At 42.1% G+C, this 20,054-nt stretch overlaps 1 long non-coding RNA gene across 1 annotated transcript in view; it reads right to left on the bottom strand.

Moving 5' to 3' along the window:
* Positions 1 to 19,640, bottom strand: part of LOC117758280 — a 125,128-nt gene extending 105,488 nt beyond the window's left edge. Inside the window, exon 1 of the long non-coding RNA XR_004613257.1 lies at positions 19,287 to 19,640. This is a non-coding gene — a long non-coding RNA (uncharacterized LOC117758280). The remainder of the gene's footprint in view (positions 1 to 19,286) is intronic.
* Positions 19,641 to 20,054: the final 414 nt, after the last annotated feature.

Raw genomic sequence — 20,054 nt, 5'->3', positions numbered from 1 at the left:
ACACACACACACACACACACACACACACACACACACACACACACACACACACACACACACACACACACACACACACACACACACACACACTTAAATCATTACCTCCACCTACAACATTGGAACTGATTTAAGAAATCATTTAAAAACATTGTTAGAAATTGAGAACATGATGAAAGATTTTGGAGAAAAAGCCAAGTAAATAAACGCCTTGAGAAAAGTTCAGAAAAGAGCGGAAAGACAAAGTTGGACGTTAGCTTTGTTCTAGAGCTGTAACTGTAATCATAATTATGAGTTAATCTGCTAATTACTTTCTCAGATAATCATTTGATCTTTAAATATGAAATGTTATAAACTTTTTTGAGAAGCTGAAACCAGCAAATGTTTGGCATTTTTATTTGAAAAATTACCAAAGCAAATCACCAATTCTTATAAAAAAATTATTAATATAATACATTTTGTATGGCATGTGTATGCCGTGAAATGTTATAAAAGAAAATAAGGCACAAATGACTGCAATTCCACGGAAAATCATTTTTAGAACAGATTTTGATTCCCTACATATTTTTTAACATTTCCCCACATACCTTTTATGCTTCATGAGTGTGGATTATATTTGCTGATGAGTACAGAAGTCTTTAAAGAAAAATACACTTTTTAAAAAAAGCTGCGTGTGTTCTCTCTGCGTCATTTTGCTGTTTTGTTATCATGACCTCTGTTGTGTTTTCCACCACGCCTGCCCGTTGCACCGTTCCCTTCTCTTTCTTTTGTTCTTGTCTGTCTGCTTTTCACTTTTTTGCTTTGATGCTCAGTTTTGGAGTTGCTTCTTTTGTGTCTTTCTTGCTTGCTTGCTTTTATTCTTTTTTTTTTCTCCTCTCTCCCGTGTTCCTTTTCCCTCTCGTCCTCCGCCTTCCTCCCCTCGCTTGCCTTAACCGGAGGCTACAGCTCCTTAGGTTGGGCTGAGACAGCATCTTTGTACAACACCGACCGTCTGCTCTGTAATCAAATACCATCTGTCGCTACATCTGAAGACTCACTCTCTCGCTTCCTCCATCACACACACACACACACACTTAGGCACACGCATGCACACACACACACACACACACACACCACATCTGTGCTTTCCACTCCTGAACAATGTGTGTGTATGTGTGTGACTTTTATGTACAATGACCCGTGTACTTACATCATTCCACCTGATTCATTCTTGGCCTGCACAGAGGAAGTCACTGGAGTCACTTTCACCACTTCCTGTTTTTGTCCACCTCTCCCACTGGGGTTCAAAGGTCATTGTCTTCAGGTATCCATGTTTGCTCTGTGGCTCTGTGTGTCAGCAAGACCTTGGCTGCTGTATCAGACGGGAGATTGTGGACTTTAGCTCCTCAGTCTTAGATCAACGGCCCACTATCTCAAAGGCTGCCAGCCTTTCCCAATGTTTGCCCAATGTTTGTCCCTGGTCCGGCACAGAAAACGTTGACACGGTCCCCAAGGTCTCTCACCAAGTCCCTCCTCCCTTCGTGGTCGCTTGTTATCACACGCTCAGGTTCAAGAACATTTTCCATTTGGTGTTAAGAGTTCTTTCTTTCCATTTGCAAAGGTAAAGTGTATTTTACAACGTGTTGGCAGTGGGGGATTTACAGCACGCCGACCTGACAACAAAAATAAATATTTCGGCAAATATCACCACACACAAGCATTGATGTAACTCCACATGCTGGGAAACCTTTGTGACAAAGAAACACAAGGACTCAGGGCCTGATTTCGATTTCTTCTCCGTGCGATCCTCCTACCAATGACCGAAATGAGCAATGCACCGTTTGACACCTACTCCTCCAAAATGACCGTGGGCTTCAAACTAAAACAATCTGGCATTCTGTATTCATCTATGCATCTTTTATTTTGCTTAAGAGTGCATTTATTTCATAACTGAACCTACAATTAAACTTTACTCCCCAAAAAACGATTCCAGTTTGAATCGAAAACCATGAAAACAGATTTCTGCATTGCACAGATTGATGGATTCATTCTGCATGTGTTCGTAATTAAATACTGGATTTCATCTATTGTGGATGGAGCAGCACACTGCATGCTCCAGAGCCTCTGGCACAGCCTGGGATTTACTCAGGGTTGCCCACATTTGGCATCAGTGATGGGGACACCTAGTGGTCAGTATGTGCTGCTTCCACTGACTGAGCTGTGTTTTTGATGTCTTCCTCATCCCGACCTCATCCTTTTCTTTGGCCTTATTGTTTTTGTGCAATTTGTTCTTTATTCTTTCTTTATTCATTCATCGGTTGCTCTTTCTTTTTCTTCCCCCTTGTCTCTTTGCATCCCCACATCTCATGCGTGTGGAAGTGTGTACGTGCATTTGTTGTGTGGAACTAGAAGATTCCAGTTGGACAGATCATTGTGACCCCCCCCCCACCACCACCACGCACACACACACACACACACACACACATCCCTAGCTCCCTCTCTCTTCCTCTCTCTCTCTCTCTCTCTGGATGGCTTCAACGCAACTGGAGCCTCGGAGGCTCAAGAGAGGAGCCTGGGAAAGGAGGAACAAAGGGCCGTCCATCTGCAGCCATCACCACTCTGCACCTCCTCTCCTCTCTCTCCCCCCCTTGTTATTCCCTCCCTTGGTCCCCTCGCCTCTCTTCCCTCTCCCCACTGGCCAGCGCCCCAAATTAAGACTTCAGACAAGAAAATGGGCTCACTAAAAAAAGGGAGCAAAAGCGAGAGAAAGAGAGAGAGAAGGAAGTCCATAACAAGCCAAGAGGAGCAGGGCGACAAAGCCTCTGTTGTTGGATGGCAGGGCCCCTCTGTTGCACTGCGAGGAACTGTCACTGTGTCAACTTGGAACGCTTGTTGCAAGGAGCACAAACCGTAATGAACACACACAGGCAGAAACAAGCTGCAGAGGACAACCCTCATACACGCAATACCTGCAAAATAAAGAAATCCAAGAGTGTGTAAACCCACATACACAATTATGCCAAGCACATGCTGCAAAGTGAGGTGGAAGGAAATTTACTTATAAGTAAATGTGAGTGAGGGCTTGTAGAAAACATGAGTTGGAAGCAGCCTTTACCTGATGTATGGTGTTATGATGCAAACACACACAGGAGTAGAGCAGCCTGTACTTGGTAAATTTCTCAAAGAACGATCAAAGAACTGGAGGGGCCTCTCATGTTCTGACCCAAAAATACACTTTATACTGACTTCAAGAGAGAAGAGGTCATAGGGGGTGTGTCTCTGTGTGTTAACGTGTGTGTGGGTGAGTGTTTGCACATAACCTCACATTGGGGGTAGAGCTAGAGACTGAACTGGTTTGGCTTCTTCCAGTCTAAACTGGGTCTAGTGGGTCCAAGACAGATGGCACTCAGGGCAAAGCTGGTCTGGGCTCTCTGTCTCTCTTTCTATCTATCTCTCTCTCTCTTTTTTCTCTCTCTCTATTTTCTCTCTCTCTAACACACATCTCTTTTAATAGCCATTATTGGCATCCTTTGCCTCTTCCAGATCCCTGAATCAGAAATCACAGAGGCCCATTATATTTCCTATTGACCCATTTGGCAAGATGGTGGGAGCATCGAGTGCTGGATTAAATCGAGAGCAGTTTATAATCCCATAATTCTAATGTTTTAATTACTTAGATGAACAGGAGGTGTTTGAGCAAGGGCTAATCTCTGAGACATAAGGGCGAGAGACAGAGAGAGACACAGGGACGGAGAGAGAGAGAGAGAGGATGGAAGAGATTTGTGTTTTTCCTTTGCTACACGCACACAGGCTTACTCGTTGAATATTAGCAGTGTATTAAAGTTCATCACCTGTTATCAACACAGATTAAAAGATTCACAGACTCTACTTTTCATATTAAGGTGAGGCCCACACAGTGGCGGTGCAAAACGATTACCAAGCTGAGATGTTGCTTTGTATTGGTTTGTAATTTACATTGGCATCAGACTTGCTTTTATTCCATGTACACCATGTTCTGGCTTTTAAAAACATGTATTATGGTTCTTAAATCTTTTTAATTGCTACATCTTGAATGCCATCTATGGCTGCAACTGATCCCTCGATTGTCTTTGATAACCACCCCTCCTGTCAATCACGCTGTAGGACAAAGGCTGCTAAACCAAGGCTGATGACCTCATGCCTGGGGTCTGCTCCATACAGAAGGGGTCTTAACACCGTTCAACTTGCATTTTGTGTCTGGGGCCGTTTTTCGGATGCTGCTGAGTACTGTGGATCGCCTCGCAGTATCTCTCTGGGCTCAGGATGCACAGACACGCACACACACATGCACCGACATGCATCCCCTTGATCCATGGGCTGGAGCGTTGAGCCAGGAGTGAGCCTTAAGACAAGGAGTGACAACCGGGACAGCTGCAGGGGCTGAGAGCCAGTCTTAACCACCCCTTTCCACCACCACCACCACCACCCCGCACTGCCTCTAGCCAGCCAAACAAGCCATTGTTTCTGGCCAGGGCCTATGGTATTTCATTTGTCATGAAATGGATATGGACATGGGACGACCATGAGGCACTTTCTCAAAAAAAGACACTACTACTGCTGCTGCTGCGGCTGCTGCTGAGCCCAGCCTGCTAACTCCCTTCATCCTTAACCTTCTTGTGCAGCTTTGCCCCAAGCACCCTGCTCTAAACTATTAATAAACTGCTTTTTCCAAGGTAAAGAGAGGGGTAGGGAGGGGCTGGTCTGAAGGGTATTGTTTTCTGGAGGGCTGTAAGAAGAAAGAAGGAGTAAGGTTGTGGGAGGGACTGAGGTTAGCTTACGTGCCAATCTGTTCTCGTCATCCTTTGTGATCTTCACTTTCTCAGGTTTCTCAGTGGACATTAGGCAGATTAGGCCTGTGAGTCAGGTAGGTCATCAACTTCCTGCTCAGCTGTTGAGAATGACAGCAGGCATCATGAGAGAAGGGCTATAACAGCCACCTCATAATTGGCCACTTTTTACATGTTCACATGGCTGCTCGACACTAAGCTGCTTGCACGTGCCGCATCTTAGAGCAACCTTCGTCAAGTAATTACAGGCCAAAAAAAGGAGGAACTGACAACACATAGCCATGTTTCTTGTGGCATTATGAAAAGGGTAAAGATGCTAAGATGCTCATCACCATAACACCCATGATCCATAATTCCCTAAGTCCAACAGAGTTCATGGGCATAAAAACAATAGCCCTCTATCTCCGTCAAGGACATTCCTTGGCACAACAATAGGACCATCTCCTCTCCCAGTATTTTCCTTTCCTCCCCTCCCTCCTCATTCTCCAGCCCCTCCATCAAAGAGCATTCCAGCTCCAGAGCCCCCTAAGCCCTTCACTTTGGGCCTGTACATGTGACATGGCATGCAGACAGTCATCTTTAAGAATTGATTCACTCTGGTATCCAAAGCCCAGGGAGCCTGGCTGCCAAGATATCCAACATAGGCGCCACTCATGGGGTCCAGGTACACAGCAGCTGCTCCCCAACAATAAAGGCAAACATGGGAGGCACTCAGGGGGAAGATGCAGAGCTAACCTCCCTCTCAAGCCTGAACTGGTCACCTTGGGCCAGTTGTCCCCTGCCTGCCTTTGGAGATGACAAAGGATTGGGTCCAGCTTTGGGATGAGGGTGGTGGAAGGGGGTGGCTGCTGAAAGACACCTATAATTCACAATAGATAAATGGAGAGAGAGAGGCGGAGGGCAAGAGAGGGCAGGAGAAATATTTTTCCTTCCTTGGAAGAAGCACGCAGCGACGGCTGTGCTACCAAGATGGTACAGAGTGACACATGGAGGACCATAAATAAGGCAATGGCATGTTGTTTTCTTCTGCGGTACATTGTGCAGGAGCCTGAAGGTCAAGTGAAGGAGATGCAAGCCCATCCCAGAAGCCTCACACACACACACACACACACACACACACACACACACACACACACACACACACACACACACACACACACACACACACACACACACACACACACACACACACACCAAAGTAACACTGGGTATGCTGTGGTGCTACAGATAGAGATCACAAATCATGCAGAAGGAGACAGGAGAGATATTACCTCACCTGAAGTGTTTCCATAAACTCCAGTGTACCAAAGCCTTGGGAAGTGGTATCACTCCTCCAGCAGGTCATGACCCACACGCATAGTGATTTATGATGATGCAATCTAGCACATCATCCATCATAAATAAGAGAGAGTAAATGAATAGACTGAGGCTGTGGATATTGCAATTCCACCCCCAGAAATTATGTATACTCTTGAGCCTCTGTGTAGACATAAATTCCATGATTGTTTAGGATAGAGAAGAAACACATCCCTCACTTTCTTGCTGAAAGTTAAGGTATGGGGCAAAGGCAAGAGACAGTAAATTGAAAGAGGACAGAGGAGACAGCAAGACGAAGGGAGACAGACGAGGACAGACTTGGCATCATTGGTCTTCCTGTTAAAGCGGAAAAGGCATAAGAGGGAAAGCGAGAGCCATTGAGAGCTCGAGAGAGAGAGGCAGAATTTACCAAAGCGGCTCAGGAGGGCCCTCATTACGATATTAAACAAGATTTAATAAGTGAGAGTGATTTGATGAGGTGATTATCCCGGCCCATTAATCAAGCAGGCTTCTGGCCTCACTGTAATATGGCCCATCTTTCCCCCTATACCAAAGCCTCTTTAGACGCTGAGCTCCTTACTGCACTAACGCCGCTTCAGAAACATCACTAGGCCAAAAAAAAAAAAGGCATATTACATCTCATCTCTCAAGCCTGCGGGTATTTTCAATGCTCACTCATCCCTTTGCCTCCCAGTCCGCTCTTCTGGTGCATCTGATAAATTGAACTCCTTAACATCTGGGTCAGAAAGTAAAGTCTTATCAGAGGGAGCTAAGAGTGATAACTGGCAATGATAACGTAAAAGCATCTGTTGGCTTTAAGGCTTTTGGTTTGAGAACAGAAGGAAGTTGCACAGATACCATTGGATTGTCTGGTTTAGTCGAGAGGCAGGGGAGGTTTGTGTGTGTGCGAGTAAATGTGTGAGTGGATGGGCTGATTCATAGAGTGCGTCTTTGGAAAAAGGAGTACAAGATGCATCAGGACGTGTGAGAGCGAGCACAATCACCTCTTTATCAAAAAAGACAAATATGACCAAGACTGACCTGCAAAACAAACCCTCCAGGACGGCTTCTAAGATTACATTCACTATCGATTAGTCAGGTGGTGTTGTTGTTGTTTTATCAAATACATTTTCAGAAAATAGTGAAAAATAACCCAAGGCCCACAATGACATCTTCAAAATGTATTTTTGTCTAAAAAACCCAAACAGGCGGTTTATTTACAATGATTTTAAAGAGATAGAAGTCAGTAAATCCTCACATCTGAGAATCAAAGACGAGCAAACGTTTCACACCGTTAATTAGCTTTAATGATTAATCAATTATCAAAATAGCTGCGTATTCATTTTCTGCCGATGGACTGATACATCGACTCTTTCAACCTTCACACCCTTATTTTCATGCATCACACAGCAAGATATGTAATGTGATGACTACTGAGAGAAGATTGGTCCAAATAAACACTGATCTTTAAAGGTGGTATGAGATTTTATTGCATTTTTGGTCAAATTAGGATTATTGTTTACACAGTTTAAGTTTTCCTAAATGCTGCAATGTTTGTGAGATGTTGATAAGCTAAACTTTGGCATGGAGTGAGTTTTCTACAGCATGTTTAAAAGGAGTTGAAATTCAATATGCAATATTCAACCTGTTCTTTTTTTGGGTCTAATGATGATAAAGTGACATTTTTGGGTTTTACAGAATGGATTGGATAAAATAAAGATCGTGAAAGAGTAATAAAACTATATCAATAATTATTACAATATAATTGTCATCAATAACATAAGTCCAATATAGATATCAATAAAATGCTTATCGTCACTGCAAACCCAGGGAGAACATCTAGCACATAATTGATTTACCTCAGATTTGTAAATTGTTTTGTTGTTTATCAGGTATTTGTTATTCTCTGCTCATAAAAAAAGAGTTTAAAACCAAAACCTTCACTCAGGAGCAAAAATTCTTTAAACCTACCAGAAATAATGTGACATTTATCGTGATAATTACCGATATAGACTGAAATAAACATTTCACTGGTCATCTTGTGATTGTCATGTGTTTTTGTCACTAAGTCCTAACATTGTAGGGAAAAAAATGATTCATATAATTGAAAAATTTGTCTGCAGATTTTTCAATAATGAAGAAAATTGTTGTTTTCAGCCCTATACACCAAATAAAACCTTTGGTTGAGTGTTAGTTGAATCACTTCGTGCTGAACAAGCTCAGGCACTATACCCAGATCCACATATTTAGTAAAGATGTAGAGTTACTGTGTAAAATGATATCATAGAGGAACTCAAAGACAAGAGGGCAAATATAACCTCAAGTGTGGGAGAGAATAGGTATTACAAAGACAGCCAACCCCCCCAAAAAACATTTTAAAAGCTCAAGTGGAAGAAGATTACCTCAAAGCAGGCGTGGGACGGAGCTTTTTCTGGGAACTGCCTGAGAGTATTAATACAATAAGCACAGAAAATATAATACAAGAATGTTTTTATCAACATAATCCGGAGAGATGAGGCCGAACCAACCTGGAGTGTAATCCCAAGGAGAGGGTCCCCTGGTTATCAGGCACACACACACACACACACACACACACACAGACACAAACACACACACTTGCAGAGACAAACTCCTACACACTTTTTTTCATGTCTCGCCCTCGCTTCAAATCATCGACCGATAATCTTCAATGGGATGTTGTCCCTTCAGTCTTATCTTTTCTGCAACATCTCCACTAGCATTAAGGGTCACAAGGTCAGCTGCTGGGTTAAGCTATCAATTGGAGGTCAGCTTGTTCATATTTACATTAAGATGACTTTTTTGACATCATACAGTACAATTATTTGGATACTTAAAATGTTATTTGTTGGACAAAATCCTATATTTGATTACAGCTGACCTTTGACCCATTCAGTGCTTTGTAATATAAGAATAAGCCAAAGCAGGAAATAAGTCACTTAGTATATCCCGTTTGATGTTTAGGTGGAAGTCATCTTTAAGGACCCCCTTGAATACGAGATTTATCATCTTAAGGGATTTATCCTCATGAATAATCTTGTATCATCTTAATTATTAAATCAAAGCAAACACAGTGAAGCAGCATTAAGCTGCACAAAGACCCAAAGTTGATCCACTTTTGATTCCAAATTAAAAAATCTTCTATTTTCCTTTTGATTGATTAATTTATTTACCTACTCTGTACATTCGTGGCAACTTATTGTTGTGTTGAAACAGCATTTATCTATTAGTGCTACTTTATTGTATTTTTTTCTTCAGCTGGTCTTATTCGAATGCCTGGAGTCAGCCAGTGGTCGCAGGGGCATTAGGTTTGCAGGTCCAGGTTCCATCTGTCACATTCTCATTAACACAATAAAAGGCTTTGAGGGAATTTCTTCAAATGTGGTAAAAATGTACAGTTTGACTAAAAGATGAACTAGATTTTGGTGTTCAAGTATCTAAGTAACTCCTCCAGGGAACTATTTAAATTTGCTGTAAACATTCACCTGGATTCACTGATGAACTGATTAGGTCAAAGGTCAAGGTGTGAACAAGTTTTGAAAAAGTGCCTAAAGAGAATCTTTTCAAATTTGGCAAATATGTTCATTTAGACTCATTTATTAACTGATTAGATGTGGCTGGTCAAAGGTCATTGTCACAGTGGCCTCTTTAACTTGATATCTCAAGTCTGCCTTTAGCCAAATGTCATTTGATTAAATCAGTCAATCAATCAATAGTCAAAGATAAAGGTCAGAATGACTGCACTGGCTAGCATACAACTGCAGGGAAGTAATTTTAGTTCTATATTATGCTTTTAAATGTGGTTTGGACTTTAGATTTTCTCCTCATATGAAAAGGTACAAGTGCTTTTATAATAACACAATTTGATAATCATGATATAACCGATTGAGGGACACCTCCAGGGAGAAAAGTTGGGGTTTGCTTGAAGGACAGATGCTGAATTTGGAGGCTGACACTCAGATCCCTGTAAGACAATGTCGCCTTGGCGAGTGACTTTCTCTCTCTCGCTCGCTCTCTCTCGTTTTCCCTCCATGTATCTAAGCAGCGTAATTTGAGTAAATGACAGGGGAACATCTGCTGTGCATAAGAGAGAGGCCAACACTTTAACATGCAGATGTCTCTCTCCATCTGCATTAATTCAATAATTACCGCAATGGAGGGAGGGAAAAAAATCTTTTTTATAGCTTAAGACAATGTTATCTGTGCCAGTTGGTATGGGGTGGGTGAAAGGGAGGGGAGTGAACAAGTGTGTGTGTGTGTGTGTGTGTGTGTGTGTGTGTGCTACTGGAGGTTTGTGAGAGGAGGGGGTAGATTATTACACCATTTAGCCAGAGCAAGCTGTCACATTGCAGAGAATCTCACTAATTCCATTGTGCCCTTGGTGAGTCACTGGCAGACTCGAAGTGACCGATGATGCCTCGACGCTACCACTTGGCCACCAGACAAGCAACCTGCTTCCCTGAGGGCGCAACACACACATGTATGCTGTGTGTTCATGTGTGTGAGTTACATATGACTAACCTGTGTGCTTTTATGTAGGAGTATGCAAGTTCACGCTGGAGTGTATAATAGCAATGCAACCATGTTTCAACTCGGCGATGCTTCACGATGTGTGTGTGTGTGTGTGTGTGTGTGTGTGTGTGTGTGTGTGTGTGTGTGTGTGTGTGTGTGTGTGTGTGTGTGCATGTGAGAGAGTGTTAAAGCACGAGAGAGATCTCCGAATACAGTATACAAGGTCTCACCACGTTTAGGAGAATTTGAAGCACAGCAGTAATGACTGAACCAAAGGTCAAGGCTTTGGATGTATTTCTAAAACTACTGAATCAGTCCTTGTAACATTTCAAATGTCAGGCAATCATATTTTGGCTGGACACCATCAATTACAGTGAAAATATAGGGCCTCAGGGAGCATTAACATGTGATGGTTTCCATTCTAATTGAGCTAATTACTTGAAAAGGTGCGCTCCAATAACTAATTTTCTACAAAAGCATTTAAAAAGCAATCAGACAAATCTCATGATGTCTCTGTTTAATAAAACACATTGAGGTGATGTTTTCAATGGAAAAATTAATTGTGGAAAAAAGGATTGTCTGCACAATGCAAGGTTACTTTTTACATCAAGAGCAACTCTACAGTTTGTCTTTCACATATGAACGCAGCAGGGGATTGTCCAGGTCAGACACGTTCACAACAGCAGCAAAATGTCCAGAACATTCATACAAGCAGTGGCATCTGGGTAGAGCAGCAGGAGGCAGGACATGATGTTTAATTTCTGCAGGGAAATTCACGTTTCAGTTTAGAGCAAATGGACACAAGCATCGGCCCTGATCAAAAGCTTTATTTATTATTTATTTTACAAGTTGACATCTTCTACAGCATTTTTAACGTGTATGGCACCTTTTTCATTCTGATAGATTTATTGTAAATACAATTTTTGTTTTTTTGTCTCTAACTTGTTAGAAACGTCATCAACACACCCACCTGCTCGCTTTGACATTTTCCTGTGGTATTCTCACATGGGCTCACTCGGACATTTTCCAAACATTATACTAGAGGCCTGGCAGGAAAAGTTCCAGAAAATGTCCAGAGCAACTGACTCAAAAATTTGTGTTCTCACGTACAGCCCCTCTGGAAGTTCAGTGCACGTCTGAAAGCAGCGAGAGATTCAGACACTACATCACCTGCCTACATACCTGTGAACACAACACTTGCCCATGTGAAGTAGATTAGCATGTATTTCATCAGACAGCATACCAACACACCAATAACCAGCCAAGCACATGACCTCTCAGATACAGGGTCACGCAGGTCACGAGTGGCTTTCAGACACACTCACACACAAACAATTAAAGGATGCATCACTGTACATATTAGATTACACATATAAATAAACATACAACCTGACATAATGCCCACGAGCATGCACATACTTGTTGGCTGAGACACACACACGTGCACCCACCTCCATGAACACACTTCTGACTCTTACATGCCTGCTAAACATAGGGACAAAGGAAAATATTTGTATACTTGGCAGGCCAACTTCCTTTGATTGCAGTAGTGCTGCTGTAGGAAACAATGCACAGGCACTATTAATACACTAAGGAGAAAGAGAATTCCTCTTAGAGGAAAGCTCAAAGGAGCCAGGCTATTTACAGACTTACTGACTGATTGGATGACTGACTGCTCTACTGTAGTCTCCACATCTTGTCTTACTAGACTCTTTTTTTCTACAAGGACTCTGACGTGCTGACACATATAGTACGTGGTGCATTCGAGGACCAGTGGTACAGTATCTTGGACGATTCCTTCTTTCTTTGCTGGTTGTGACAGTTTCAATGTGCAAGATACTAAATGGAAGAAAGTGCTGCTGCATCGCGCCTGTGACATTTGACTGGTGGTAAATAGCTGCCCGGTCCACCCTTATGATGGCTTCTCCTTTCTAAAAGTGCCCAGTTAAAGAGCATCAAATCCCCACTCGCTAAACCCACACAAGCCCAGCCTTCATTAGCATAGCTAACAAACTCCCTGAAAGAGCAACAGTGGAAGGAGAGAACAATGGCAGTCTATTAAAGGGGCAGATAAGGGGGTGAGAGTAGGAGAGGAGGAGGGGGGAGAAGCTATTGTTCTGGTCTTATTTAGCCTTTGGTGTCACCCTGCAACTGTTGTCACTTCTAAGTTTAGCCGGACGGCTGAAGAGGACAGCGAAAAGGAGGAGGAGGGAAGGCAGGCAGAGGAGGAGGACGAGGGGAAGACGGAGAACAGAGGGAGGGTGAGCAGGGAAAGGTGGTATGAGGAAGAGGGGATGATGAAGGGTAGAGGATAAATTGAAAGCAAGAGGAAGATGGAAAGAATGCAGAATGAGATATGTGTAAAAGAAAAGAAAGGGATTGAAGAAGGGAAGTGATGAGGTAAAAGTACTGGAGCAAAGCTGTTTTAGTGCTTTGACGTCAGTCTTTGTAAATGACTCGAGTCTTGAGTGTAGGGCTGCAGATTCAGTGACTAGGTGTTTGAATGTATTTATTTTAAAAGTCCCAAAATACTACAAGAAATCAGCAATCATTTCCCAGAGGCCAAAAAAAATAAGTCAAGTTCAGGTTTAACAGCAACATTTGAATGCAGATTGATTATTGTTGCAAATAATCTAAAAATAGGACATGACTCAATGTTTTCAACAGCTAATAAACAGAAGCAGCAATACAGACTGAGAAAACCTCTCATAACCGGCCTCATGACTTTGCAAATATCTGTCAAGGAAAGCACTGTGTTGCCATGGAGACACGTTAATGGTTTAAGCAAACATCAGATGTTTAAACAAAGTTACCAGGCCACCTACATCATTCTTAAACCCTATGACACTGACCCGTCTAGGTGTATTTTCAAATTTACATGAAGCTGAATGTGTTTAACACTGCACCTTGAATTTATTATGTTTAGTTCTAGGTATTAGTCACTTATTGGTTGGTTCTAATGGAAGCTGCCTTTAAGAACAAAAAGAGTTTCACAATAAAGTAAGACTGCGCACATACATACTTCCATGCGTTCTTTACATTGACATGGTCGTTATGCAATACATCCGCTAGAGGGCAGCACAGAGTCGAGAGTTTCTGAGAACAACAAATATATCCATGGTGGAGTGGGCTGTGATAGTGTACCTCAGAGGCAAAAGTGGCTGTTTGTCCATGTGCCTGGGTGAAGTAACCTCATGTGGTAACTTACCAACTCGCAAAGTCTCTCCTCAAAAAGTTGTTGATATTTCTTCCTCTTGTCTGGTCGTATCTCTTCAACTATTGGCTACAGTGCCTCCCCACGATTTCCGGTGGTAGTGCTCCGTTTCATCTGTTTCGTCCATATCCGTAAACTTTCAGAAGACGTGCACCAAAACGGATGAAATGAACGCAAAGTGCAGACAGAAAGCCACGTCCGTTTCTGTATATGTATCTGACATTGAGCAAAAACTAAACATACCATCCCCCCGCATCAGCCAGTGGGCGATACACATTGAACAAACATCGTTTGTTAATAAAGATTAATTCAGGTCACATGTCAAAGTGGATGAAGATGTAGTTTAAGAGCAACTTGGGTTCAAGTTCCCATCTAAAGTGCTAGAACCATGTTTAAGCCCGAGACCAGTACTGACATGATATCTTCTGCAGTGATTCCTCTCTTCACGAGCGCTACTGTAGTAAAGACACATATAAGAGATTTTTTTAGGTGAATGTATGCGTTTGTGTGTGTGTGTGTGTGTGTGTGTGTGTACTGAGGAAACAGAAACAGCAGTGTCAGTGTTTGAAAGGCATGAGAGCGAACTAGACTACAAACACAGGGCCAAAGGAGCCAAGAGAAGTGACGAGCCAAGACCTGAGGAGAAAGAAAGAAAGAGGGAGACAGAGGTGGGAAGAGGGAGACAGATTAGCTCAGCTGTCTGCTCATAAAGCGGCTGGAGGGTGAGGCGCTAAGCCCTCCAGTGAAAGCAGAGCTTAGGTGGGTGACACAGGGCACTGGACCCCACTCTGCCCACAGTGGCCTACAGCGTCGGGCCAGAGCCAAAGCAAAGACACATGGATAAACAGTGGGAGATGAGGCTCCGCGCCTGCAAACCCCACATGGGCTAAGACGGCCAAACAGGCGAGCAGGCAGGCGTCACATTCCCCCCCAGCCAGGAGTGGAGACAGGGGGGTTATGGCTTAAAGCTTGGCTCCCTAACTGGCTGACAAGGGACAAGGCAGGATGGTAGACGTTGCCTCATTCAAGTCAGTCAGTTCATCAGAAAGTATGTGGATTTACTGTACAGTATAGAGCCTGGACTCAGCTCAGGGGAATATAGGGACAATTACACACGGTCATGGCGTGGACTCCTTCCTAAAGCACAGCCCAGAATGATCACGTACTCCGTCCTCGCTCCCTCCGCTGAATGCAAACACACAGCCCTGTCCATCTCTCATGCCGTGTCCTGCAGATGACCCCTAGTTAACACAGCAGCCTGGGAATGGCCTGCGATGACAAGGTCACGGGTATGAATCGAGGAGTCCTCGGCCCGCGACCACGACAAGACTGAAAGCAACAACGGTCTTTAACGATACTGGATTTCACACATCCCTTTTGCACGACCTCGTGGCAGAGAGGCATTAGCAGCTGCCATTTTATGAGGTCCTCAATGTGACAAAGTACTGCATCCATCAATTCAGGCCACAACTATGAGCATAAGTATGACCACCGGTTCTACATAGAGTGTTGTCTAAACAGGCACGATGCTTATGTAGTCTGATTCGTGAAGGGGCTCGAGGGAAAGAGAGTTCTGACGATGTGCAGATACATTATGAGATGTTAAAAGTTTCCTAAGGAATTGATTCTATGGCGGTAGCGGAGGTGTACGCTCACAGAAGGTTGCTCTCACACACAACAGATTTCGAGTGATGGGTACACAGACGAGAGTGAAAGACAAGTTCTTGCATGAGAGACAGAACTGAATTGCATGGGGATAGTATGAGGTCGGACTTTCTGAGTGGACAATAAAAACCTATGGACGATCAATCAATAGCATGAACAAGCATGCAGCAATTAGCGCTGTTAACAGGGCTGCGCACAGGGCTGCGCACAGTTATAAAATGCAGCAACAGAGCAAAACACTAAGTTAGAGATTTTTTATTATAAGAGGTGTAAAAAATGTATTAATTATGACACTGTGGTGGTAGAAATTAGAATACGGCAGGCCACCACAGTCTAGATAACCAATGGGAAACTAGTCTACATCAGTGGTCTGTATTTTACTTGGTTCCATTCAACACCTTCTTCCCTAAGAGAATAAAACTGGAATAGCAAAACCATTACACATCAATTATCAATTAACAACTACACCTACCTTGAACTGTGCAAAGCTTCGATGCACCACACTCTATTGTCTTTGACTTAATGGCTAAATCTGTACACTGTGGTGCCCCCTGTTGAAGTACTATGGTCCCATGTCTGTTAATCATGTCTACTTTTGTTTACAGAGACATTTACTGGATTTTATTTGATATGTAGCATCTCAAGCTCCTACAGGGCAGTAAAGCAGATGTCTTTTTTTTACCGTGCACTTAATCTAGTGTTGCAGCTGCTGATAATTGTTGCCGATTATCGACCTACAAGTGCTACTGTCTTATGTATACATTTTATCTGGTGAGGTTATATTTATTTGAACGTTTGTTTTAGAATTTATTATTGTATTCTTTTAAAGGCTCAAATTGTATTTATGCACTTCATACTCATATTATTTATTTTATGTGTGTGTGTTTTCTTTTTCTTGTCCATGTTTGGATCAGTTCGAAAAACCAAATCAATGTTGTTGTTATAGGAATAAAGTATTTTCCTGATTAAATCAACAAGTCGTTAGGTCTATAGAATGTCAGAAAGTAGTGGAAATGTTAAAGCCCATGGTGAAGTCTTTATTGTCTAATTGCAACTAACAGGCAGGAAGCAACAAGAATTAGAAATTTGATCTAATGAAAATGAACAATTATACAACCAATTTATTGATGAATAAAATTGTTGTTTTTTACTCAATCAAGTAAAAAGGAAAAAGAGTTTGTTTGACTTTGCACCACCTGACTTCAGTCCACTTAATTCCACTGGAATTACCTTGAATCCAAGAAGGCGACTTGACCACCAAGATAAACACAAACATAAATATGAAACATCCTTTGTGGGTCTACATTGCTGCTTCAGACCAGTCTCCAAATATCTAGTGTTGTCTGATTGATGGTCCAAAACCAAAAGATACACACTTCACTATATACGACAGTGACACACAACTTGCTCACAGCGGTGCCTTTCTGCTTGAACAAAAGCTGAACTAATTGATTATCAAAAAAATGCTAATTGATTTTCTTCCAATCAACTAATTGCCCTACTTCTAGCTGTTAAAAAGAGCAGTCAAACTTAAGAACATAGCAATGTATTCTGAACCATAACAGTTTGTTGTTTATGCTCATTTAAATTTCAGTTTGTAAATCAGAGAACTCATGTTATATCTCAGACCAAACAGGTCAGGTCTACCATATCTATTTAATAACAATGTCTGGTCTCTTTTCTGTTCTGTCTCTTATTCTGTTGATTCCCCCTAACAGGGTTTCCTTGAGAACTAAATCTACTTAGGATTTATTGTTTCTTATTATTTCTCATCATTGGAAATTATAATCCGTTCACCTAATCCCCCGCTCCCTCCCTCGCTTTCAGATCATATTCATCAAGATCATCCCCTCTGACAAAGCAAGAAATCAGTACAGTGGGTAGGTCTAAAGAGATCCCGTCCTGGAACAGGGGGGTTTCTTCCAAATCAAATCAGGTTCCTCTGGTGTAATCAAGACGAGACGCCAAAGACGAGGACATAATCTCCCAGGGACATGACTCCCTTGCTTGCACATTATTAAAAAATGAGGAGGAACAAATCTTTAGATTGAGAGAACGGGGGAAAAAAATGGAATTATAATAAATCGGGGTTGGAAACTGGGGCAAGGTTGGATAAAGCCTTCAGATACAGATGAGGGACAAATCTTCACAGTGGTATGTGCTTGTACGAGTGTGTTTGTTTTTGTGTGCGTGTTTGTACGAGTGTGTGCGCGCGTACCTAAAAGAGAGAGAGTGAAGGTGTGCAGGCGTGTAATGTGTTCGAATGGTTGCTTATGAAATATTTCAATTTACTCAAGATCAAGTCCCTGACCTGAGCTCCCCCTCACCCCCTCTCTACCTCTGTATTGAACTCACTCAGTTGTCAAATAATCTGCTGCTATCTAAGGTGACTGGTGAACTGTAACACGTCATGAATGGGCTCCTTTAATGATTTGAGGGTGTACTTGCAAATAACACCCACATGATGGCACAATATGACAAAACTGGACAGTGACCAACTTGAAGGCTCTTTCTATTAAACTGTCAGGACCTCATCCTCATAGATTAACTATTGTTTAATAAAGAGTACAGAGAAAATATAATCGAAGCCAGTGTTGCAGCAGTTAAAAAATAAAGTTACAGTTGAATCTAAAGCAATTCTCATTTGCCACAATGCAGATCAACTGTAAGAGAGTAGATCTTAGCTTTACATAAAATAATACAATGATATAAAATAAATATATATTTATATAATATAAATGCATATCTAAAAATATGAATGGTACAAAGTTTGAGTACGTGAAGCTTCATCTTCACCACCAGGTGGCCTCATTGAACTGCAGCTAAAAGTCCCAACACTATAATGACAACTTCTGGGCTGTTAATACAGTATAAATGTTGGTATGTGGTTTATATATGTATATAATATATATTAAAAAAAGGTTTGACATATTTGATGTGAAGGCTCATTTCTTGCAAACTCTGCTGTCCACTTTCCAATAAAGCTATACAGTGCAGAGTTTATGGAAGCCTCCTTAATGCACTGCAATGCCTTAAAACATCAACAACAACCATAAGTGTTGTTGTTTTGAGGTAAACCAGTCTGTTTGGATTCTGTGGTGCTTTCTGTGCGGCTGGAAAGTGTCACAACACCTCTGTGACAGCTCATTGTCTATTTAAAGTGAAGGGAGTGTGAGCTGATATGGAGCAAAGCATCAGTCAGTATATTCATCCTCCCATTCAAACTGAGTTCCATCCGTCCTGAAACCAGTCGGGCCCATCACAACCATCAATGATGCCTCTGTCAGTTCCAGTGATGGCGGTGGTGGCTTGCTCTCCACAGTGAACGAGTGTGGCTTTAACACACTTTAATACTCTCACTTTGATTCTCAGCTAACGTGTGCTGTTGCAGTTTGTTATGGAAAGTGATGGGGCTGACACAGGACCAGGGTGGGACTCATTTTCAGAGTAGGACTTTAAAAGCTCAGACCACAACAGGTTTGCTATAGAGTGCTATTTTCCACAGCTCTTACATTCACGGAATATATATGTACTTACATAAGCACTGATATGTGTTCTATCAAAATCTGTGTGCAAGGTAATTACTGCTAACAATACAACTCTCAACCATGAATGAATATAAAAGTATCTAAAACTTTGTTATACACAGTAAAACTTTGTAAGGACACCATTGTGCAAAGGTGTATTCTACACAATGTAATAGTTACAGTTTTCAGAACAATCCTGTACCACAGATGTGTTGTGATAACCAATCCTACCTGTGCCCTCGGGAGTCATGGGTTCATCATGGCGGTTGTTTGGTTCTCCATCTTCTTCACCACCAGAACACGACACTGGTCCCCTGGCTGCTGCTGCTCCTGCCATGAACAACAAGGTGTCTCACACTCAGGTAATGTCGTGACACAACGTTTAGCATTAGCAAAACATTCGTATAGCATAGCCTCCGTTATGCGAGACTAGCATACACACCTGTCTCATTACCTCAACTTCTAATCTTCTTGTTGTAAACACATTGCATGAAACGTTTCTTTTTCAATTGTGGCTTCGTCAGCTTTTCTCTCCTTATTCTTTTCTTAATCTTCAGTTTTTTATTCGTTTCTTAATCGTGTCTTTTTGTCGCCACCTGTCACACCTGTTTCGCTACAGTCTGCGACGTCCTACGTCATCACGTCAGGGAGTTCAGGGGTCACGTGTTGCGTGAGTCGTGGTCAAGTTAGACTATACTGGTAAACAAATAAAATAAAAAGAAAGAAAGTTAGCCTGTCGCTAAAAGTTGTCACTTATGAAATAATTGTGTTTATTGACCAAAAACAACAAACAGTCCGGTCCACCGGGAAAACGGTCCCCTGTCATGTGTAAGATAAGATAAGATAAGATAATATAAGATAAAATAAGATAAGATAAGATTTTAGTCCCACAATGGGGACATTTGCAATATTACCGCAGCAAGTTTAATAAAATAGGCATCAGTAAGTAATAATGAGTAAAATGCAATACTTAAGTGTAAGGAAATATAACAAATATTG

This window comes from Hippoglossus hippoglossus, chromosome 24, assembly GCF_009819705.1.
Source record: "Hippoglossus hippoglossus isolate fHipHip1 chromosome 24, fHipHip1.pri, whole genome shotgun sequence".
NCBI lineage: Eukaryota > Metazoa > Chordata > Actinopteri > Pleuronectiformes > Pleuronectidae > Hippoglossus > Hippoglossus hippoglossus.
Note: the sequence above shows the minus strand (reverse complement) of the source record. Positions and strands in the feature narration are given on the sequence as shown.